Raw genomic sequence first — 25,614 nt, 5'->3', positions numbered from 1 at the left:
TAGTCACACATGCAAAAGATTGTGTGGCTCAAGATATGCATCTGAGCTTTAGTTTCCATGGGATTGAGTCTGTACAGAATGATGTAAGGGGTGGAAATTGTGTACTGAGACTACGACAATGTGAAGCCCGATGGAAAATACAACTGCATGCGGTGGAAAAGGGTCTAAATATAGATCACAAATGGCAGTATTTTCTGAGCCCTTGAATCGTATGAATGAGCTATTGATCTTTCTTTCCTTCAACCTTCACATCCTCCACATCCTTTTCTTTGCCTTTATTATATCTGATCTGGATTTAGAGAAATAATTGAGAACTCGGGTTACACCGCAATGTAAACTTATATATCTGCTGAAATTAGGGACAGACTACTCTGGGTATTTCATTTATGAAATTTACCTTTAAAAAAATATTTGGCCGATATGCGATTTGTATAAGCAGCAGGAAGGATTTCAAACTTAATGAGTGAACTTAAGTTAATAACTTGGAATGTGAATGGGCTAAGAACCAGGGGGAGGCGTCAACATTTTTTTGAATACCTTAGATTGCAGAGCTATGACGTTATGATATTACAAAAAAACACATCTCCTAAAAGATGAATGGCTTGCAGCTATAAAATACAATAATTGGATTGGTGAAACTGTTTGTACAAATCAAACATGCAATATTAAGGGTGGTGCCAACATTATTAGAAAATCACAGTTCTGCATGCAGGTAGGGCAATTAGCAGATGGAAGAGGAAGGTGGGCCATAGCAAACATGGCAGGATACTATGGCCCTAATATAGATGACCCCGCGGCTCTCCAATTGCTATACACACAGTTATTACTACAATCTGCACCAATTATTTTAGTGGGTGATTATAATATTTTATTAGATCCAAAAAAAGATAGACATTCCCCAGGCAGAGTCCTAAACTTGCCCAAGATGCAAGAGTACTTGATTAGGCTCAAAAAACAATCTAGGCCTAATTGATATTTGGAATCTAAAAGGGGACCAGATAAAAAAAATCACTTTTAGAAACTATAAATATGGCCATGCCACAAGAACAGATTATTTTTTAGTTGATAAACTCCTAAGTAATAGTGTTAAAAAAGTCCAACATCTGCCTGCACACTTGTCGGACCACTCGCCGGTACAACTAAATATTAAGCTTAAGTCAGGGCAGGGCGAGAGAAGATGGACCGTGGCTTCCGTCACGGAAGCCACGGTCGAAGGAGGAAGCACCGCAGTGCTGGGGGTCAATTTGGATCCTCAATGGACCCTTCGTTCCAAAGTCGGCTCATGGGGCACTGACTCCAAACACCCTGAGCTTATTTACATCAGCATTACTGATATAGCCAGGAACAAATATATTTATAAGTTATATCTATACACATTGATCTCTACTTAGTACATACACCATCATTTTATGTGGTAATACATTAGTGAGTGACAGGGGGATCAGCCCCCGGTCCTGACAAAGGGGTTTTTAGCCCCGAAACATGTTGACCCACACAGGAGAGTTAGTACATTAATTCACTTTACCTCTCCGCTTCACTTTTTTAACAATACCAGCCAGTGTTTATTAAATATTTTTTCTACCACTAGGCCAGGTATTTTTTAACATCACTTATTTAGTATCACCCTTGACTGTGGGGAAACATATATCTCAATGCCATATTCCCCTCCACACTATCTCAGACTTTCTGAGCTAACCGCTCTGACCACGCTGCTTGCTCTGTGCTCCTGAACACCCCTCCCCTTAGAAATCTATTAACTCCTGACCCCATGACCTGTAGTGCCCTCATTGACACGTCATAGGTTAACAGCTGTGGAAAGCCTCTGAATCTTGCAGGTTGGCTTAAACATGCTTTCTGGTCCCTTGTGCCCATATATTGCTCTATGTTCTGGGCCTGCATGGCACTTCTATTTGTATATGTACAACCGTATTTGGCCTTGGCCACATCTTGTGAGTTTACTGATGACTGCACTTTCTGCCCTATATATTCTGCTGTGACTATTCATGAGGGGCAGAAGAAGCTTGTTCCAAGACGTGACACTGCGTCTGCATTCTGCCTTGGCATGCCAATAAATGGACAAAGGTGCAATAACATTTCCTGTGTTTTGGGAGGCAGCTGTGGTTTATTTGCTTTGTGTCGCTCTGCGGAGGGTTGGAGGATTTATTGCCCAACTTAATGGATTTATTACCCAACAGAAGTGGTGTCAAGAAGTGGGACATTGGAGGACTGTAATGTCACCAGTTGGTAAGTAGGCTGTAAAGCTAAAATAACTTGCTGGCGTGACTTTTCAGTGTTTCAAATGCTCAGTTAGAACATAGTATTTTTTTTTAGAAAAAAAAAGAGAGAGGAGGTAGTAACTGGCATCGAATTTAACTAGGGGACTGTAGAGAAACATTGATTGATTTTTTTTTCATCATTGATTGAATTCTTTTCCATCAAGTGATTGAAATTTTCATCATCATTGAAATATTTCTCTGTATCAACACCTTGGAGTTGATATGCGACAGGGGTCTACGGGACCCCATAACGCGACAGGAGAGCCTAGGCACGACAATAATTTATGACCCAAGAGTAGAGGGATGAAGAGATAAAAACAACCCTCCCAGAGTGTAGGGAAGGAAGCGGTGACCATTGGCTGGCTGCAGGACACAAGGAAATGTTTTTCAATTTTGCACTGTCCTGTCATTGATCAATGACTGTATTTAATTATGTTTAGAGTCTTTAAAAAAGTATTGTCCTGCTATGTTTATTTGAAATGCTTTGATATCACAACAAGTTGCATCAGAGAAGTCAAATTGTTTTATGTGGTGTCTGAGTGTTCCACAACTGTATATTTTTTCTCTCAAGTCTCTCTATCCAAATTTTAACAAATGTTTTACTTCCAGGAGACATATTTGTTTATCTTTCAGGGTTGTGAGTGAAGGGCAAAATGGGTTCTGGCAATTCTAAAGGAACTATGGAGGTGGTAAGGCCTCGCATGGTGAAAAAGACAAAGAAATTATTTAAAGAACTGTCATTAGAGAAGGATTTTAAATTACCAGCAGATAGCCCGGCAGCTCAGGTTGTGAAAGATACAAATTGTTTAGAATATGTAACTCCTTTTTGCGCGCTAGTATGGACGTGGAAAGGGAATGAAGGGCTGTGGCCTAGATTTGGTTCTCTTGAGATAGATGATATTGAACGCTTGACAGAAAGAATACACTTAAAGGGTGACCCATCATGGGATTCACATTATGTAAAAGATTGTTTACAGCAGTGGCTTTCAATTGCAAAAAATAGGCCAGGGGAATGCCTCCACTGAATATAAAGACTGTTCTGCAATAGCAATGGTGAATAGTGAGTGCAAGAAGCCTACTAAAAAAGAGCTAGAATTAGCAAAAGATTGGCCCACATCTTATAGCCAGTGTTTATTAGAATTAAGTAACTATGTGCAATCAGAACAGCATTTGTTGTCACTATGGCAAAAGTGTGGGTTTTCAACAATTGAAGCAGACCGGGTTAAAGAAATACCAAATGCCACTACTTCTAGACGGGCTGCTGCTCTGCTATGTATTTGGACGCACCGGCAAGTAAATATTGATATAAATACGTTGAAAAAACTGTTTATTGCCTCCAAGCCTCAAGGCCTTTTTGTCAAACTGGGGGAAGGAACAGACAATGAGCAAATAACTAGTAGCGCATTGACTGAGGAGGAGATTTTGTTGCTTACTGAGGAAGAAAGGAAAAGACAGAGAGTAAATGCAACTAGTGAATTTAATTCCTGGGTCTCAGATAGAGCCAGCAATGAGAACAGCCACCAAACATTGGGACAAAACATCCAGTCTGCAGGGCCTGTTTCTCCTGCACCTCAATTCTCATCCCTCTTCCAGCAACTTCAATTTACCCATCACTTTCAGGCCCCTACAATCAGTGTGAAAGACATAACACACCTGAGCAAGCACTGGCTTCACAACCAAGCTTAGCACGTGTACCTTATTTCCACATATCCCTGGAAGGTGATTTAACTAGGGTACCTGACATACCAACTAACCCCAGAGAGGGCAGTTTTAGAACACCAGTCTTGAATGGGCACTTATCCTTAGGAGGCGACAAGCTGTTGTGTATGTCCGTGATCTTGTCGTGGAAGTATGAGGCGAGGGAGTTGCAGAGGTCTTGCGAAGGGGTGATGTCGTTGTTTCCGGCGTTGGGGTTGGAGAGCACTTTGACGATGTTGAAGAGTTCCTTGCTGTTGTGTGCGTTGTTGTCCAGTCGTTCCTTGAATGCAGTTTTCTTGGTGGTGTGGATCAGTTGGTGGTGTTTTCGGGTGGCGAGCTTGAGGGTAGTCATGTTGTCCGATGTTGGTTCTCTGCGCCAGGCTTTCTCAAGGGCTCTGCAGTTCTTCTTCGAGTTCTTGAGTTCGTCGGTGAACCATGGGGCTTTTTTGCTGCCGGGTCTGTTAGGCCGGGTCCTCAGAGGGGCGAGGTCGTCTGCGCAGTCGCTGATCCACATCGTGAGGTTGGTGGCCGCTTGGCTGGGGTTCGCTGCGCTGGTGGGTGGGTTCCTGCTCAGGGAAGTTGCGAGTTGATCGGCTGTGATCTTGTTCCAGCTTCTGCGTGCAATCTGTTGCTGGTGGTGGTGGATCGTGGTCCTTTTGAAGCTGAAGAACAAGAAAATATATTTAGTAATCTAGTAATAACAGAAATCACATGCATACTAATATAGTTAAACCAATATCAAAAAGATATTTATCTATTTAACTAAAAAATGAATTTGCATTTGTCATTTCTGACATAGCTACCTTCACTGTATGAATGCCATTTTGGACCAATATTATTAATTTACCAAGGAGCAACACCTCTAGTCTCAGCTCGCTGTTATCATGCGTCATACCGCTCATTATATCAGTCAATTGATACACTCAGCATGAGCTAATCTCACACATCTTTTACTTATTTGTCTGTACTAAAATCTCAGGACAGTGTCAAAATCTTCCTATAGTTGTTTTAATTATAACAGCTACAATATGTTCTTCATGATACAATGCAGTCAGTAAATGGTTGTGTTTCTGGATGTTGAGCTTTATATTTGTGGAGACAAGAATATTAGTAGGATGAATAGAAAGACTATCGCCTAGATTCATCATTAAAAAATCGGCTCGCAAAGGGCCAGATTCTCAAAATCTGGCCCTTTGCGAGCGCAATTTTTGTATTTGGGATTCATCATCCCAAATGCAAAAATCGCTATTTGCGAAATCGCATATTTGCGAGGAATTGTATTTATGGAATCTCTATTTGAGATTCCTTAAATGCAATTCATTAACCAATTTTAAATTGCGAATTCGCAATTTTTGGTCGCTATTTACCACGAAGTCTGACTTCGTGGTAAATAGCGAAAAAATAGAAAAAAGCACTTTAGTGCATTTTTCTCAGTTGAATGTTACACAGATATATCCTCTGGACATGTGTGTACTCAACACCTGTGTAAATTTGCATTTCAGGGGTGCTACAGGGTGTCCTTTGGACACCCCTGGCACCCTTGAAATCGCATCCTTATTTGCGATTAGCAAATTGTTAATCGCTAATAAGGAATATGGGCCTAAAGGCCCATAGGAATGAATGGGGAGTTATTCCTTATTTGCGATTAGCAATTTGGAAGATGTAGGAATCGCAATATTTTTTGCAATTCCTACATGAATCCCGTTTTGCAAGTCCTTAATAGCGATTCCTCATGAATCGCTAATAAAGACTCGCAAAACGGGTGTTTGATGAATCTAGCTGTAGGTGCTGCAACTCTTCACTTCATGCCTGTAGCTCGCATCTTAGAAATCTAGTTAACTCAATACCTTTTGAAGAGATGTTAAGAGCGAGACGTAACTGTAGTGTAGTTGTGGAATTCTTACGTAGATATGACAAAGCTGTAATTTTGAAGACTAGCAGGAGGTCCCAGAGACTGAGAAATAGTGATACATGTATGCAAATAATGCAACCAAAAACAAAAAGGCACTGGTGTGATTGATTACAAGTTATCACACATCTTCACATAAAGTGTATAACATACTTAGACGACATTGACCCTTACTCATCACGGACTGGACACCACACCCTTTTCTGAAAGACCATCCTAGTGTTATCTTTTGCAAGGGTGGAACACTACATAATATAGTTAGCCCTAGATACCCTACACAACAGGCAAGTGAAACGTGGTTACATAAAAAAACAAAGGGTTCAAACAAATGTGGGCATTGCAACATGTGTAGACTGGCTATCAGTGGTGTGACAGAGTTTAATTACAATGACTCATGAAACTCCACCATCCCTACAAATATTGATAGTACTACTGGATTTGTTGTTTATGTTCTTATTTGCAAATGTGGAAAAATAAATTTGGCGAGTACTAATAGGCCATTGAGGGATCGCAACTCAGAACATTTTAGAGTGTTAAAACAAGGAAAAGAGAAATAACCTATAGTCACACATGCAAAAGATTGTGTGGCTCAAGATATGCATCTGAGCTTTAGTTTCCATGGGATTGAGTCTGTACAGAATGATGTAAGGGGTGGAAATTGTGTACTGAGACTACGACAATGTGAAGCCCGATGGAAAATACAACTGCATGCGGTGGAAAAGGGTCTAAATATAGATCACAAATGGCAGTATTTTCTGAGCCCTTGAATCGTATGAATGAGCTATTGATCTTTCTTTCCTTCAACCTTCACATCCTCCACATCCTTTTCTTTGCCTTTATTATATCTGATCTGGATTTAGAGAAATAATTGAGAACTCGGGTTACACCGCAATGTCAACTTATATATCTGCTGAAATTAGGGACAGACTACTCTGGGTATTTCATTTAAGAAATTTACCTTTAAAAAAATATTTGGCCGATATGCAATTTGTATAAGCAGCAGGAAGGATTTCAAACTTAATGAGTGAACTTAAGTTAATAACTTGGAATGTGAATGGGCTAAGAACCAGGGGGAGGCGTCAACATTTTTTTGAATACCTTAGATTGCAGAGCTATGACGTTATGATATTACAAGAAACACATCTCCTAAAAGATTAATGGCTTGCAGCTATAAAATACAATAATTGGATTGGTGAAACTGTTTGTACAAATCAAACATGCAATATTAAGGGTGGTGCCAACATTATTAGAAAATCACAGTTCTGCATGCAGGTAGGGCAATTAGCAGATGGAAGAGGAAGGTGGGCCATAGCAAACATGGCAGGATACTATGGCCCTAATATAGATGACCCCGCGGCTCTCCAATTGCTATACACACAGTTATTACTACAATCTGCACCAATTATTTTAGTGGGTGATTATAGTATTTTATTAGATCCAAAAAAAGATAGACATTCCCCAGGCAGAGTCCTAAACTTGCCCAAGATGCAAGAGTACTTGATTAGGCTCAAAAAACAATCTAGGCCTAATTGATATTTGGAATCTAAAAGGGGACCAGATAAAAAAAATCACTTTTAGAAACTATAAATATGGCCATGCCACAAGAACAGATTATTTTTTAGTTGATAAACTCCTAAGTAATAGTGTTAAAAAAGTCCAACATCTGCCTGCACACTTGTCGGACCACTCGCCGGTACAACTAAATATTAAGTTTAAGTCAGGGCAGGGCGAGAGAAGATGGACCGTGGCTTCCGTCACGGAAGCCACGGTCGAAGGAGGAAGCACCGCAGTGCTGGGGGTCAATTTGGATCCTCAATGGACCCTTCGTTCCAAAGTCGGCTCATGGGGCACTGACTCCAAACACCCTGAGCTTATTTACACCAGCATTACTGATATAGCCAGGAACAAATATATTTATAAGTTATATCTATACACATTGATCTCTACTTAGTACATACACCATAATTTTATGTGGTAATACATTAGTGAGTGACAGGGGGATCAGCCCCCGGTCCTGACAAAGGGGTTTTTAGCCCCGAAACATGTTGACCCACACAGGAGAGTTAGTACATTAATTCACTTTACCTCTCCGCTTCACTTTTTTAACAATACCAGCCAGTGTTTATTAAATATTTTTTCTACCACTAGGCCAGGTATTTTTTAACATCACTTATTTAGTATCACCCTTGACTGTGGGGAAACATATATCTCAATTCCATATTCTCCTCCACACTATCTCAGACTTTCTGAGCTAACCGCTCTGACCACGCTGCTTGCTCTGTGCTCCTGAACACCCCTCCCCTTAGAAATCTATTAACTCCTGACCCCATGACCTGTAGTGCCCTCATTGACACGTCATAGGTTAACAGCTGTGGAAAGCCTCTGAATCTTGCAGGTTGGCTTAAACATGCTTTCTGGTCCCTTGTGCCCATATATTGCTCTATGTTCTGGGCCTGCATGGCACTTCTATTTGTATATGTACAACCGTATTTGGCCTTGGCCACATCTTGTGAGTTTACTGATGACTGCACTTTCTGCCCTATATATTCTGCTGTGACTATTCATGAGGGGCAGAAGAAGCTTGTTCCAAGACGTGACACTGTGTCTGCATTCTGCCTTGGCATGCCAATAAACGGACAAAGGTGCAATAACATTTCCTGTGTTTTGGGAGGCAGCTGTGGTTTATTTGCTTTGTGTCGCTCTGCGGAGGGTTGGAGGATTTATTGCCCAACTTAATGGATTTAATACCCAACAGAAGTGGTGTCAAGAAGTGGGACATTGGAGGACTGTAATGTCACCAGTTGGTAAGTAGGCTGTAAAGCTAAAATAACTTGCTGGCGTGACTTTTCAGTGTTTCAAATGCTCAGTTAGAACATAGTATTTTTTTTTAGAAAAAAAAGAGAGAGGAGGTAGTAACTGGCATCGAATTTAACTAGGGGACTGTAGAGAAACATTGATTGATTTTTTTTTCATCATTGATTGAATTCTTTTCCATCAAGTGATTGAAATTTTCATCATCATTGAAATATTTCTCTGTATCAACACCTTGGAGTTGATATGCGACAGGGGTCTACGGGACCCCATAACGCGACAGGAGAGCCTAGGCACGACAATAATTTATGACCCAAGAGTAGAGGGATGAAGAGATAAAAACAACCCTCCCAGAGTGTAGGGAGGGAAGCGGTGACCATTGGCTGGCTGCAGGACACAAGGAAATGTTTTTCAATTTTGCACTGTCCTGTCATTGATCAATGACTGTATTTAATTATGTTTAGAGTCTTTAAAAAAGTATTGTCCTGCTATGTTTATTTGAAATGCTTCTTTGAATGATATCACAACAAGTTGCATCAGAGAAGTCAAATTGTTTTATGTGGTGTCTGAGTGTTCCACAACTGTATATTTTTTCTCTCAAGTCTCTATATCCAAATTTTAACAAATGTTTTACTTCCAGGAGACATATTTGTTTATCTTTCAGGGTTGTGAGTGAAGGGCAAAATGGGTTCTGGCAATTCTAAAGGAACTATGGAGGTGGTAAGGCCTCGCATGGTGAAAAAGACAAAGAAATTATTTAAAGAACTGTTATTAGAGAAGGATTTTAAATTACCAGCAGATAGCCCGGCAGCTCAGGTTGTGAAAGATACAAATTGTTTAGAATATGTAACTCCTTTTTGCGCGCTAGTATGGACGTGGAAAGGGAATGAAGGGCTGTGGCCTAGATTTGGTTCTCTTGAGATAGATGATATTGAACGCTTGACAGAAAGAATACACTTAAAGGGTGAGCCATCATGGGATTCACATTATGTAAAAGATTGTTTACAGCAGTGGCTTTCAATTGCAAAAATAGGCCAGGGGAATGCCTCCACTGAATATAAAGACTGTTCTGCAATAGCAATGGTGAATAGTGAGTGCAAGAAGCCTACTAAAAAAGAGCTAGAATTAGCAAAAGATTGGCCCACATCTTATAGCCAGTGTTTATTAGAATTAAGTAACTATGTGCAAACAGAACAGCATTTGTTGTCACTATGGCAAAAGTGTGGGTTTTCAACAATTGAAGCAGACCGGGTTAAAGAAATACCAAATGCCACTACTTCTAGACGGGCTGCTGCTCTGCTATGTATTTGGACGCACCGCCAAGTAAATATTGATATAAATACGTTGAAAAAACTGTTTATTGCCTCCAAGCCTCAAGGCCTTTTTGTCAAACTGGGGGAAGGAACAGACAATGAGCAAATAACTAGTAGCGCATTGACTGAGGAGGAGATTTTGTTGCTTACTGAGGAAGAAAGGAAAAGACAGAGAGTAAATGCAACTAGTGAATTTAATTCCTGGGTCTCAGATAGAGCCAGCAATGAGAACAGCCACCAAACATTGGGACAAAACATCCAGTCTGCAGGGCCTGTTTCTCCTGCACCTCAATTCTCATCCCCTCTTCCAGCAACTTCAATTTACCCATCACTTTCAGGCCCCTACAATCAGTGTGAAAGACATAACACACCTGAGCAAGCACTGGCTTCACAACCAAGCTTAGCACGTGTACCTTATTTCCACATATCCCTGGAAGATGATTTAACTAGGGTACCTGACATACCAACTAACCCCAGAGAGGGCAGTTTTAGAACACCAGTCTTGAATGGGCACTTATCCTTAGGAGGCGACATGCTACATGCTTTTGAATCCCCAGCCCAACCTTCCACTTTTGGTCTGAGTGAAGATTTAGGGCTGAGTGCAAAAGAGAGAAAAGATGAGGAGGAACATGAGCAGTTGACACACCTGAGGAAAGAGGCAGATGAGTTCCAAGAAGAAGTAAACACTGATAGGGAGGAAATACAACGCTCCATTAATAAACTACAGGATAAGCTAGAGAGAAGGGAACGACTGATACATATACGGTCACAAACACGGACCCTAAAGGGAAAGGGTGAGAACTCATATACTGATGACATACTATTGAACACTAAAATAACTGCACCAAAAATAGTGTTGGGGGGGACAGCCATGCTAAAACCATGGACCCCCTTGGAGGCAACACAAATGACTAAGGACGCGCCTGACCCACTGACTGCCAGTGTAAAATATTATGAGTGGCTTCATAAAATATGTATTGCCTATACCCCCCTCCCTCGAGATGTAGAAATGCTATTAAAAATAGGATATGGGAGTAGATGGTCTTTAGTAAAAAGTGCATTCCAAATCCCGCAGGAAAGGGATTGGACCATACTGACTAATAATATGGATGTCACAGAAAATAGATTGATTCATTGGTTAGAGTCTATCAGGGACACAATTAATGGGCTAGCAGTTAAACATGGTGATTTTTCTCAAGTCACTGCCACGTTGCAGAAGCCAGGTGAGTCAGTGGCTGATTACATCTTAAGGTACAATGAAGCATGGGATAACAGTGCAGGGGTACCACGCACCACAGAGGCCTATAAGGTATTGGCTACGCAAACCCTTATGAATGGATTGCTAGCTTCTGTGGCCCACAGTTGTAAATTACGCCACCCTGATTAGTCCACTAAAGGATATAACGAGTTGTGCACGCTTCTCATAACTATGGAAAGAGATGGTATTTTTAAGGTAAGGAAGGACATCACTAAAAATGACAAAGGAATGATGTTGCAGCAAATACAAAGAGAGGAGGAGCCAGAGGGAATGTACTATCAGGGGGCACAGCAAAGACAGGATAATGGACAAGGATACCAGAGGAGAGACAAGAGTAGGGATCGGTGCTATAATTGCCAGAGGTATGGGCACTGGGCACGCAATTGTAGAAATAATAGAGGTAGAAGGGACTGGAATGAGAGAAGTGACCAGTATAATAAAAATGATAGAAACAGGAATGAAAGGTTTGACAGAAATGAGACCCAGCCATCTGCACCACCCATGCCCAGAGACCTGAAGCAGACCCAGCACTCCCTGAGGAAACCTTTCCAGGAGCAACATGGATCAGCATAGGACAACGCGGAGAGAGAGATGGGACAAACTGCAGCAACCAGAGCCCAGTGCTTTATGATGAAGGAATCAGAGACACCAGAGGAGAATCCCATGTTTCAAATTAAGGTAGGAGATAAAGAGATCGATTTCCTAATAGACAGTGGTGCAACCCTATCCGCAGTAAGAAACAAGTTGGGTCCTGGTAGTGGTGAAACAGTCACTACTATAGCGGTAAATGGAATGATGATGCATGAAGAATTGTCTGAACCCCTACCAGTTTCTGTTGATGACTTCACAATGACCCATCAGTTTCTGCTGTCACCAGATGCACCCATCAATTTGCTGGGGAGAGACCTCCTCTGTAAATTGCATGCAACATTATATTTTTCACAAAATGGGATTTACTTACAAGTACCTGAGAACAGGTTAGAATTGGCTAATAGAGCACTTACTGCTTGCAAATTAAGTGAGGACTCTGTGTTATGTGCACCCCCTGTCTTCTCTCTCTCTCCAACACGTTACCAATGGACTCCATTACATGGAGATTTTTATGAAAACATGTTTCAAGAACTGTTTAAATACAGCCCTGACATTGAGAGTGAATTGGTCACTCATTTAGTGCAGTTGACATTAGTACCTGAGCCCATGCACTGTACTGCAGCATTTTTCACAGGAGCAGTGCCTGAATGGTACGCCTACAGGGCAGACAAACTTTTGCACTGGACAATGGAGTTGTTTGAGCACACATTATATGTAGGAAAAGACGGGTGTGCAGTGAGCATTAAACTGGGACCACAGGAAATGAGATTATTTCAAGTGCCAGATTCTGAACCACATGTATCCATAGCTGTAGCACCAGGTTACTACCCTAAGGATTTGGGCCCCATGGTCAAACGCCTTCAGGACTTACCTAGAACAAAGGATTTTACATTTCCTTTAGGACTGGTGTCTGTGTTAGGAGATGGAGAAGGGTGGTGTTGGACGTTGTGTATGAACAGAAAGGACAGGACTGCAGTTTTTTACAAACTTGAAGGGAATATGGCTTTACAGCTGACTAAAAACAAAATCCTAGAGCAAGTGAACTCAGAGGTATGGGCAAAACACAAAAATGAGGCAGGATTATTGAAAACATGCCCTCCCAATAAAGTGACACTTAAAGAGAATGCTGAATTACCTTATGTCCGTCAGTATAGGCTGTCACCTCAGGCTGAGGAGGGAATAAAACCTGTGATTGAATCTCTCTTGCAGCAAGGTATCATTAAAAAGACATCCAGCCCCTGTAATAGTCCTATCATTCCATTACCCAAGGGTAATACTGGGCAGTATAGGTTCATACAGGACTTACGACAGATAAACAACATTGTGGTTCCCTTAGCACCTGTTGTGCCTGACACCAATACCATATTATCTTCTATACCTGTAGAGGCAGAGTACTTTTCAGTCATTGATCTCTCCTCTGCATTTTTCAGTATTCTAGTCCATCCAGAGAGCGAGTACCTTTTTGCTTTCACAGTGAAAGATACCCAATATACTTTCAGAAGACTGGCACAAGGCTATACTGAGAGTCCCACGGCCTATGCACAGGCAGTAAAGAGAGACCTGGATAGCCTACACCTGGAAGGAGGTAGCATCATCTTACAGTACGCTGATGATCTACTTGTGGCATCTCCATCCCTTGAAGCTTGTGAAAAAGACACTGTAGCACTGCTGAATCACCTCCAGGAGAGAGGACACAAAGCTTCATTGTCAAAATTCCAGTGCTGCCAAAAAGAGGTGACTTACCTGGGTTATGTGGTATCCAAAGGAACACGCCGCATATCACCTGACAGGATAAAAATGATTCAGGGCATGCAGCCTCCGTCCACCAAGAAAGGAATGCTGTCATTCCTGGGGATGATGAACTACTGCCGCCAGTGGATCCCTGAGTACAGATCCTGTGATGTATTCCTATAGGTTCTGTATCGATTCCCCTATTCCCGGCCCTGTTCTGGTTAATACTTAACTAGCAGCCGACCCACGGTGAAAAAAAACGTTATCTGATTAAGCCACACCACGGCACAGAAACGTGTTATCTGTTTAGGTAATAACGCATGCCATCTAATTAGACAAGCACTATTCCTCCAGCCCCTGATAAGGCATACGGAGTTCTCAAAACAAATCAAACCTATGACAACCTGGGAAAATCCCTGCGGCCATTGTTTTGATTTCACCGAGAACTTCAGCAAAAGAATGTGCGAACAAGCCCGTTCGTATGACATCCTTATTGACGCATCCATGTCCATCCTTACGTCAATCTCGACACCTTACAGGTATAAATATTACCGACATTGTCTTAAGCAAACACACGCGGTGGTGACGAGATCGGAGCAGCGAGACGCGCTGAGGAGCCCAGCAGAGAGCGAAGCCCACACGCGCTGCCCCGCCTTCCTGACACTCTGAGAACGAGAAGCTGCTTTTCTCCTGCCGAGAAATCCAGCTCCGGCGCTTCCAAGCAGCCCTCGCATGCAGCTGGAATATCAAGACCAGAGACGAGAGATACCAGCCCTCAACCATTCTAGATCTCAGGTACAGAACTGAACAACCCCTTGCAGAGAATTCTTGAGTCGGTCACTTGGCAAAACAAACTTAACTTAAACTGCTACTTATCTACTCCCGCCCACGTATTAGGCTTAGGTCAGGTACACTGGGGTAGGCGTGGTTAGAAGCACCAGTTGAGTACGGTTAGTCAAATGTATATATGTATGTATCTATTTTATCAATTTTAACTATCATATGGCTTAGAAACCATATCATTGCTTCTGCAGTATTATTTTATACTTCTGCTTTTATTGTATGCACTTTACTTAACCATAAGTATCGCAATAATATCGATTCATTTCTCTTGTACAAGAAAAGAGACTGATCAATAAATAACATCTTTTATTGAACACGCCCGTCTCTTCCTTTTCTCTACAAACTGGTGAAACTAAGAATGCACGTACTGACTGAGTAAAATAAGTTGTCTTTTGTTTTCACACGACTCTAGAGATACACTCTTGATTGGGGGAGAGCAAAGTTGTCATGTTCTATGGTTGTCAGAAACTAAATCCCTTCTTGTCTATCCAGGGAAGTTAAACTCCTCCTTGTCTATTCGAGAAAGTTTCTAGTGAACTCTGAGCTAGCTGGCAAAACCAAAAACTTTAAGTCTAATATCGTCAGTAGAAGACCTAGTTAACCTCTGCCCTAGGTCTATACTATTGAAGATATTATTCCAATGCGCAGAGCCTATTGGGATAATAGGAACTACACTACATGGCGCCCAACGTTTGGATAGGCGATAAAACTAACGCAAGACATTAGAGTAACTCAGTCGTGCTTTTTCACACAGAACCCCTTTTTTCCCATAATACTCCAAAGACGTCTGGAGTGGGTAAAAGGTCATATCCGCCAAACCTCGCAGGAGGAGACTCCTATGTATGGTTCTTGGTTTATTCAACGTTGAAGGATACACTGTTCCAAAATATTGTGCATCTAATCTTTGTTTCCATAGAAACCTGATCTGCAAACAAACAGAATAACCTTCCTGTCGGTAAAATGATAGACAGTGATGAAGAAAGGGAGACAGCTAGAATAGCAGCTGAACTCCTAGTAGCAGACAATACTCTGCTGGAAAATGACCCGGATGCAAAACTCATCCCGGTCAACATAAGAAAATCTATAACTTTAAAACTTATAGAAAATGGACTGACATCGAGAGGTGGTACAGTCATATTCGTAATTGAGGCACACGAATATCGGCAGACAGAGGTATTCTATTCATGGATAAACTTTCCAGCAGCAAACGCTGTAACAAAAGAGTTCCACTATTATAAAATAGAGGAACCACCGGATACCTACACTCCTTTCGAGGAGGTGGAAGTACCACTCAAATTCCAAGAGCACCTGCTCTTGTTTAATGGCGCCCTAAAACATAATAATCACATCACCAGGCTCGGTCCACTAGGTAGACCAGGAGCAACGTGGCCGGTCCTAGCCGGATATACACCACATCCAGACATTGAAGAAATGTCTGCACCAGATCTTTTAGCACAGCTAAAACAACTAATCAAAATACATAGACAATTAGTCCAATATGTAATGCGGACTTCAACAATCCAACCAGCAAATAAAATTCCACAGCTGACCCCTCATCAGGGTAACACAAATAAAATTACACCACAGAACATACAGTCCTGTCTAGGTAAAGTACCCGCAAAACGGGAACAAATTCCTTTCTGGCTAGCACAAAAAATCACTCAAATAGAGGCGGTGTTTCCAGACACCACCCCTGTAGATAAACACAGGATTCTGACTATCTGTCTTCCAATGGGAATCGCACCACATGTGGAGGACACTTGGGGTACAGTCTTTGCTTCCATATACACAAAAACACATGGTGTACCATCCATGTCAGTAATACCAGATGTGCTAAAACAAATTCAAGATGAATATGGTCCAGAACCCGCTTTAACTCTCGGTATGAAATTACTGAAGGACTTCAAGCAGGTCTCGGCTATATTATTAGCCAACATAAAGGGAGAAGCACCAAACGTGGCGATCCGCCAAAGGTTAAAAGAAACAGATATAGCAGACCAACCAACTGAAATTGCCAAAATCATAGAGAAATCCTATGAAGAACTAGGAAGAGATAGTCTGGGTGGAATACCGGTAAAACCTCAACTGATTGAAAGTCCTGAAAAGATATTTATTAAAAATAATTTAAACACTCAAAAAAAGAGCTGGGATGGAAACAAACAATCCAATCTTAAAGAAAAAAGATTCCAGTCCAGAGGAAGGTCTCCTCGGCGGAGAGAAAGATCTCCGAACCAAGGACACAGGTCTCCCCAAAGTGAGCCCCCTGGGAAAAAATACAACCTTAGAAATAGGGATAATATAAAGAAACCTGATAGATATCAAGATAATGATACACGTCCCTCTCAATCTTTTCAGACTTCCTCGCAGAAATCGGAAAGAAGAGGACGATCAGAACACAGGGAAGAGCACGTCAAGTCCAAAGACAAGGAACCTGCTCATCCGAATAAAAAGTTACAATTTCCAAAAAAGAAGGTAGCCAGTATTAAAGTAATCAAAGATGCCGAGAATACTGAGGACACAGCTGAAAAACGGAGAATGGGCTCAGACAATGCTAGACAGCGCAGCAGAAGTGAGCATAGCTCGCAAAGTCCTTATGAATCATCTGGAGACAGTGGACACAAATGAATATATTCAAGTGGACACCAGAGTTAGCAAACCTCACAAAATATATGAAATTACATTGCGTATAGAGGGGGATAAGACTAGAAAAATAAGGGGACTATTTTGGGATAATCTCTCCCAGGGCTATGACATCCTTCTAGCTGAAAAAGACTGGCCACCCGAGTTCGTCAGAGAGTGCCCTCATGGCGAAGAAATAATTATGCCTGCCTTCTCAAATCACATTCCAATTCATAAAAAATATACACTTGCTAGTATGGGCAGTAGCTCAAGCTCCTGCTTTATATAAAAATCATGTAGGATGGGATGAGGACTCTCCTCCTCACAAAATCCAGTTAAAATCACAACCTACTGCACAGAGGCAGTACCCAATTAAGCAAGAAGCTAAAAAACAGGTAAAAGAGATCCTAGATCAACTTGAATACCAGGGGGTGATTGAAACTTGCACCTCACAAATGAACAATCCTTTGTTTCCTGTCTCCAAACCAGACAACTCATATCGTCTAGTTTTGGATTACAGACACCTTAACTCATGTTGCAAAACTTTTGCAGTGCAAAACTCACATAGTGCTGCACTAATGAATAACATAGTACGCAAAAATACAAAACAACATTAGACATCTCTAATGGATTCTTTTGTCAAAATATAGCAACAGAGAGCAGATATTTGACTGCGTTCTGGGTAAATGGCTCGCAAAAAAGTGTCTGCCGTTTACCCCAGGGGCACAAGAATAGCCCAGGATTATTCTCAAAGAATTACTACAAACATATGATGACGAGACATTATCATATGTCGACGACATTTACCTAACAGATGATGACTTGGATACTCACTTGAAGAGAGTGAACACCATAATACTTGGGTTCGCAGCAGAGGGTTACTAATTCAACTTTAAATAATCAAGAATTGCCCATCTAACGGTCCTGTTTTTAGGATATGAATTATCAAGTGAAGGCAAAAGCCTGGCTGACAATTTCCTAGAGAAATGTGCTGTACTCCAAGCTCCTAGAACACTGAAAAACTTACAATCAATTCTAGGCTTCCTAAATTTCGGAAGAACATACATTGCAAATTACGCAGAAAGGATCAAACCCCTTTATGATCTAATAAAACCAGATTTTAAAAGAATCAATTGGACTCAAAAACACACAGAAATTTTGAGATCTTTACAAACAGACATGCTAATTAAAACAAAGTTAGAAACACGTGATAACACACGCAATCTTGTGATTCGAGTCATCCCAGGAAGATGCGGATTCACATACCTGACCTCTAATGAGGGAGAAAAGGTACCAATTGCATACAAATCACACTTGTACACAGAAGCTGAAAAGAAGTTCAGTATTAAAGACAACATTGTTCATGCAGTTCAAACGGCTATAGCAAGAGAAAAAGACAACGCCGACGGTAGACATATCACAGTCAGAACAGCGGAGTCAGCCTTTGAGGCATTAACAACCCCATGTAATTTACCAAAAACAGCGTTGAATCCAGAATGGATACAATGGGTGAATTCAATTGCAACGGACAAAGTTAAATACTACTTTGATCCAGAATTAAAGGAATTAAAATATCTAGAATATGAAATAATATACCCTCTGCCAATCGACATTCTGCCTTTACGAAAGTACGCCTGTGTAATACATACAGACGGGCATGCTCAACCCTCAGTTTGGGGAGAGCTGGCTTACAAGGCCACATGCGAAATTGTAAAAGAAGTGTGGGGCGGAGGTAAATTAAGACCTCTACTCACAAAAACACACTCAGTGGAAAATAATTCAGAACAACAAACTGAAATAATAGCGTTAAAAATGGCGCTAGATAATGCCGATCGCGAATTCCCGACACTTATTGTGTGCGATTCGTATTACTGCGTCAAATCATACCATAACGATTTACAGAAATGGATTCAAAACGGTTACAAAGATGACACAGGTGCAACAATAAAGCAAAAAGTGCTTTGGGAACAAGTAGTTCATTTGCAAAAAGAACTACCAAAGACTCACGTGATACATACACTGAGTCATCAACGTGATGGCGTTCACGTTGCAGGGAATTCATTGGCTGAGAAAGCCACAACGGCAGCAACTGAATCGGCTTCCGTAGTCAAGAAAAAGCGTGCAGTAAAACACATTGACGGTGAAACTATGCTGGCGGTGAAAACGTCATCAAAAGGCGACTGCTCAGCACTACCGATCAACTATCCACTCAATTATACATACATAATCGATGCAAACTCCGTTCCCTTTGCTCGAATCCCTGGAGTGGGGGACAGAGTGATTCCAAACATGGACAGGAGAGGTTTGTTAATAGCAGACGCACATATGGGTGAGGGTCTCAGACACCTTAAACAAAAAGATTCTCTGGAAGAATTACAATCAATGTACTGGTGGCCAGGTATGAGCCTGCATCATCACATCTTTGTAAAGAACTGCCCAGACTGCAATAGAGATCGCAGTGGCGAAAGAAACGGTATATTAGCATGGCGTTTCACTCCAGAATTGATCAACAATAAAAACTAATGCGTCCAATTAACATATAAAGACTAGTTTCCACTTGTGATGTAGACCCCAGCACTCAGCTGACGTCTGGACTGTTAGAAAAAGATTTGCGAGTCTATAATGGCATATACGCTAGAAGCATGCTACGTTTGGCTGAATGTTTTTTCTTCTTGCCCTAAAGCATATGAAAAACATGGCCAAATGAGCATAGCATAGCGGGACTCTTCTCACTTCCTACCTGAGGGAACGGGATGGTGTAAAGAAAAAACCAAAGGCATAAAGCAATCTATAACAGCGAAGGTATTAGGTTCGGGAGCTGGGTGGGTCAAACATCTAATAAGTGTCCAACGTAGTCTAAATAACCTGCCAAGAAATTCTCTGAGGGGATTCAGTCCGTACGAACTATTGTTTAGAACTAGAATGATGGTCTTAGATCTTGCCAGTCAGACTTCAGTGGTTAAAGAAAAAAGCTTTGATATCAAAGATCGTTTGGCTATTTTGCAGGACTTAAAAGAAACAAGAAAAGACCTGAGCAACATAAAGTTGAAACAACAGCCAACGACCACTGAAGAAATACCACCTGTCCCAGCAAGACCTGTCTGGATTCCAAAAGTCGAGGATCTAGTCAGAGAAAAGATCGCGGTAAAGAAGGAATTTGGGCCTTCTTACAGAAAAGCAGTTCCTGTCTTGTCTATCAACGGGACAAGATCAGTAGTACTACCGCCCCTTGCTGGTAAAAAGGAGAACCGAGTTGTATCCATCGACCTGGTTAAACCACAATCATGTGGCCGATAACAAACAGTAGGCCAAGTGGACTCCCGATAAGTAGTAGAACACCAAGGTTTGCTACAAACACAGAGGTTCAATCTAAGAGGCTACTCACGTTTGAAATGCCAAAAGAACAACAACAAGGTCTATGCAACAATGCTATGGAACTTAAACCTCTAAAAACCCAAATAAAAACATTTAGCAGAGACACACCAATCTACAATGAAGTAATGAATGACTATGCTGCTGCAACAAAATACACGGATAAAGCAAATATCAATCCTGAAGCTATTGGAACAATAGACAGAACGGCATCCGGTTACTTCATCAACTTCAGCGATTCATCTGAAAACCTGAGTGAATCAAAGGAACAAACATCAACAAAAACCTTTAAAGACAAAGCTAAGGAACTTTTTCAACAACTGAAAGAAACCTATCTGATTTCTCCATGGATTGAATTCTGGGTGGCCTTAGGTGCACTTATCCTCATACTTTGGCTCATCATGGTACTATGTTTGGGACACTTCATTGAGGGAAAATATGCTAAAATGGACACAGCAAGCCAGAAAATCAACTTGGTCCTCAAACCACACACGTCTTCACACATCGAGAAAAGGGAACTTTCTTCAGTCAACTTCACAGCCAATCCTATACCCGGTGGGGTAGCATGGGACAATACTGATTATGAAATCTATGGTCCGGTTGAAATCCTGAAATATCCACACCAAATCAAGATCTCATTGAGTGACTTTGTAAAACCAAGCTCAGTTGCTGATGATTGGGACGTGGAAAGCATTAATAATATGATGTCTGACCTAGTGATGTCTGCTAAATTTACAAAACATGATTATTTGCAGGGTTTGTCTAATTATGATAAAATGTTCTGCTATAATCACTATAGTAATCATTATCTGCATAAATCTGCACAACCTAGAAATGTTTTAAATTATAATCAATGGGAACACTGTGCAACCCCTCCAAAAGGTAGCTCAAGAACTTTTTATGACAAATATTCATATTTTTCAGGGTTCAACACAAGTAATGCAGAAACATTTTATTTCAAATTATCAAACAAAACAGGTACAAAGACCATGCTTACAAACACTAAATTGATATATTCAGACTCGTTTTTTGAACAAATGAGTACGTTTGGTTTTGAATACTGGGACAAAAATGTTGAAGTAAAAAGTGTTTGGGGTACAAAGGAATGGCAAGTACAAGGTATAGAATCATTGTTTAGAGCCTGCATGATCCCAGAACAAATGATATTTTTGAATGACACTATTCAACAAACTACCTGTCTTGGCCTAGCCAAAATCAAAGATTTAAACAAACCGTCTATTCCAAAGCCAACGATAAACAGTAATAGCTCGACAGATGAGGAGATAGACGTAAACCATATATTAGGCCAAAACAGAACATATCCAGATTGGAAAAAGTGGTTAATCTGGCCCACAGATACTAATAACTGTCAAGACAGATTCCAAAACAAAATCCAGGGGTTCAAATTGACCAGGCCAGACCCTAGATATTCCCAAAGACAACACCCAGGGATAACTACCACGTACAGTGTGGGCAAGCTCTGCCTTCAATGGCTACAAACATCCACACTGGCAGAAATTAAGCAACACCTAACTTTACTTACTGATGGTGCTGACTTGCGTGATTTCATTATGGGACCACGCAAACAGCGTCAAAAACGCTTCATAGCAGCCTCTGTATATGCAGCTTATAACGAAGCCTGGAAAATAACTCAAATTGAAACATCAGAGAGAATACGGGAAATTGACCGTATTAATTTGGAAAAATCACTTTCTGTAGTGGACAATGGGTTAATGACTCTGTCCTCCAGAATATACTCTTTGGACAGCATTGTGTCTTCAGCAATTGACATAATATCGCAAGACTTACTGTTGTTACAACACGGTCAGTCCCAATTGCGTTCAGGCTATGTGCCTTGGCGTTTAATCAACACACCGTCACTGTTCAATATCTTTAACCTTACTGATAAACAAATCAGTATGGCACAGAAGGGTGCTGATTATACAATCCTGAGCATTGAGAAACTCGAGAGATTACCATTGACAATGTCAGAACGACCTGTCAGTGAGTGGATAATACATGGAATAATTAATAATATTCCAATATCTACTTTCAGGTTTCAATACTGCCAAAAATATATACAGGCTGGCATGTACGAAAAATTGGGTAAAGGGTACATTAAGTCAACATGGAACTTGCCCTATTCACATGCTTGTGTCAGTAATAAAGGCCGGAAAGTGTTTCTTAGTGGCAATAATTGTGCCATGTCACTAAGCGGTACACTTCTGTGTAATGGTATTAGTTTACACGGAGCCTGTGAAGGGTCCTCAAATAACCTTTCATGTCACCAGCTAGGCACACCTGCGACACAAATAGAACCATTCTTTAGGAGACTATCGAACGGGAGTTACATTATAATCGTAGACCGCAGATGTTGTAGCTTGGTGCCCGGAATACCTTATCTCATAAGTACGACTGCGAAGGTCATGTGCTGTGAACGAGTATTGTTCCCCAGCGCAATGCCAGACAGGGAGGCAAGGTTATGGCCGAATTTGAAAATTTCTTCCATTAGAGTTGATACTTTAAGCAGAATGAAAACTGTGCTCCTTCAGATGCCGACCAGGCTTACGTCATCAAAAGAAACGTATGATCTCCAAGTTGCAAGGACAACGGCAGAGATTCATTCATTGTTATCAACTAATTCCCCCATACATTTCGCAGAAATCCTGAACGAAATCTTAAATATTTCTGATACCAGTGGGGTCTCAAATGTATTTAAGACAGTGTTTTCAGGGGCTCTAACACCATTTAAAGCCATTCTGGGTATTTTTCCAGACTTTGTCCATTCCATCTTTGGTGGACTTCCTCTCCTTTTGGGACTAGTGGCAGGAATCCTATTTTTGATCCTGTTATTTCGCTATGGCAAACCGTGTCACAGACAAGACACCTGCGACAAGGGAAGAAACAATCCTAGCCATTGGATACCGGGACCAGATATCTAGAGTCCTTGGACTGTCCCAGCTTAGAGACCTGAACATGACTTGGTTTCTTTCGTTTAGACCTATGTGGCAAAGCTGTGTTTTACCTGTATTAAGGTGCTTGCTATGCGGAGAAGAATGCGTGTTAGACACCTGTATGACGCTACAATCGGATGCGCCAATGGATGCAGAAACTTTGTTGGGTCCGGTCACGGCTCATGCATTGTGCTGTCCCCAGCGGCTACCAATCCTGATGACGGCATTCGTGGAGACTTCACCACTCCGATTAAGGGGTAGTGAGGTTCAAGATTAAAGCAGCATCGATCAGGTACGACCTTCTGTCAGCTATGCTGATCCAAACATCAATGAAGGCAATCATGCTCACGAATGCATGGTAACATCTTTTTCCAAGTTAATGGAACTTTCACAGGAAGCTGTTGACAGCTTTTTCGAGAGTCTAAATGATATGATGTTCTCACCAGAGCAGAAATAATGACTTTTGAACAAGCTAGCACAAGGCGTTCCGAACACCAAGCATTGGGCCTTCAACTTTGATAATAAAGTATCATGAACAATTTTCTCCAGTTTACGGACAGCGGAACATTATTTTTCAGCGCCCCCAAAAATACTTTACAATTTTTCGGGACACTTATCTTCTGCTTAAAGTAGAAACTATTCTTAGAGAACTATATTTCTATTTTAGGAACTTTAGAATCATTAGCTGCCCTCTAGCCTGTTCATAAATATTTTATTTTGTGATGAAATGGTCTCGCATTTTTTTTTCTTCTGTATTAAGAGCCATTTCATGTGTAATTTTCATATTTTATTAATAATGATGTATGAATATGCGTGATATTTAGCATTAATATACTGCTTGAGTGCATATAATGTATATATATATATCTTTTCGTATATTTCATGTTTCAAAATGCATATGGATGTATTTTGTGGTGGTACGGTATACACATGCTCTACTAGTGTATTTGCTATGCCTAGATCTTGTAAATATGGACATAGTCAGCGTGGAGTGGGTGTGATGTATTCCTATAGGTTCTGTATCGATTCCCCTATTCCCGGCCCTGTTCTGGTTAATACTTAACTAGCAGCCGACCCACGGTGCAAAAAAACGTTATCTGATTAAGCCACACCACGGCACAGAAACGTGTTATCTGATTAGGTAATAACGCATGCCATCTAATTAGACGAGCACTATTCCTCCAGCCCCTGATAAGGCATACGGAGTTCTCAAAACAAATCAAACCTATGACAACCTGGGAAAATCCCTGCGGCCATTGTTTTGATTTCACCGAGAACTTCAGCAAAAGAATGTGCGAACAAGCCCGTTCGTATGACATCCTTATTGACGCATCCATGTCCATCCTTACGTCAATCTCGACACCTTACAGGTATAAATATTACCAACATTGCCTTAAGCAAACACACGCGGTGGTGACGAGATCGGAGCAGCGAGACGCGCTGAGGAGCCCAGCAGAGAGTGAAGCCCACACGCGCTGCCCCGCCTTCCTGACGTGCTGAGAACGAGAAGCTGCTTTTCTCCTGCCGAGAAATCCAGCTCCGGCGCTTCCAAGCAGCCCTCGCAGGCAGCTGGAATATCAAGACCAGAGACGAGAGATACCAGCCCTCAACCATTCTAGATCTCAGGTACAGAACTGAACAACCCCTTGCAGAGAATTCTTGAGTCAGTCACTTGGCAAAACAAACTTAACTTAAACTGCTACTTATCTACTCCCACCCACGTATTAGGCTTAGGTCAGGTACACTGGGGTAGGCGTGGTTAGAAGCACCAGTTGAGTACGGTTAGTCAAATGTATATATGTATGTATCTATTTTAACAATTTTAACTATCATATGGCTTAGAAACCATATCAATGCTTCTGCAGTATTATTTTATACTTCTGCTTTTATTGTATGCACTTTACTTAACCATAAGTATCGCAATAATATCGATTCATTTCTCTTGTACGAGAAAAGAGACTGATCAATAAATAACATCTTTTATTGAACACGCCCGTCTCTTCCTTTTCTCTACAAACTGGTGAAACTAAGAATGCACGTACTGACTGAGTAAAATAAGTTGTCTTTTGTTTTCACACGACTCTAGAGATACACTCTTGATTGGGGGAGAGCAAAGTTGTCATGTTCTATGGTTGTCAGAAACTAAATCCCTTCTTGTCTATCCAGGGAAGTTAAACTCCTCCTTGTCTATTCGAGAAAGTTTCTAGTGAACTCTGAGCTAGCTGGCAAAACCAAAAAC

The sequence above is a fragment of the Lissotriton helveticus genome, chromosome 3_2 (genome assembly GCF_964261635.1).
Source record: "Lissotriton helveticus chromosome 3_2, aLisHel1.1, whole genome shotgun sequence".
NCBI classification, from domain to species: Eukaryota; Metazoa; Chordata; class Amphibia; order Caudata; family Salamandridae; genus Lissotriton; species Lissotriton helveticus.
This window is presented reverse-complemented; position numbering follows the sequence as displayed.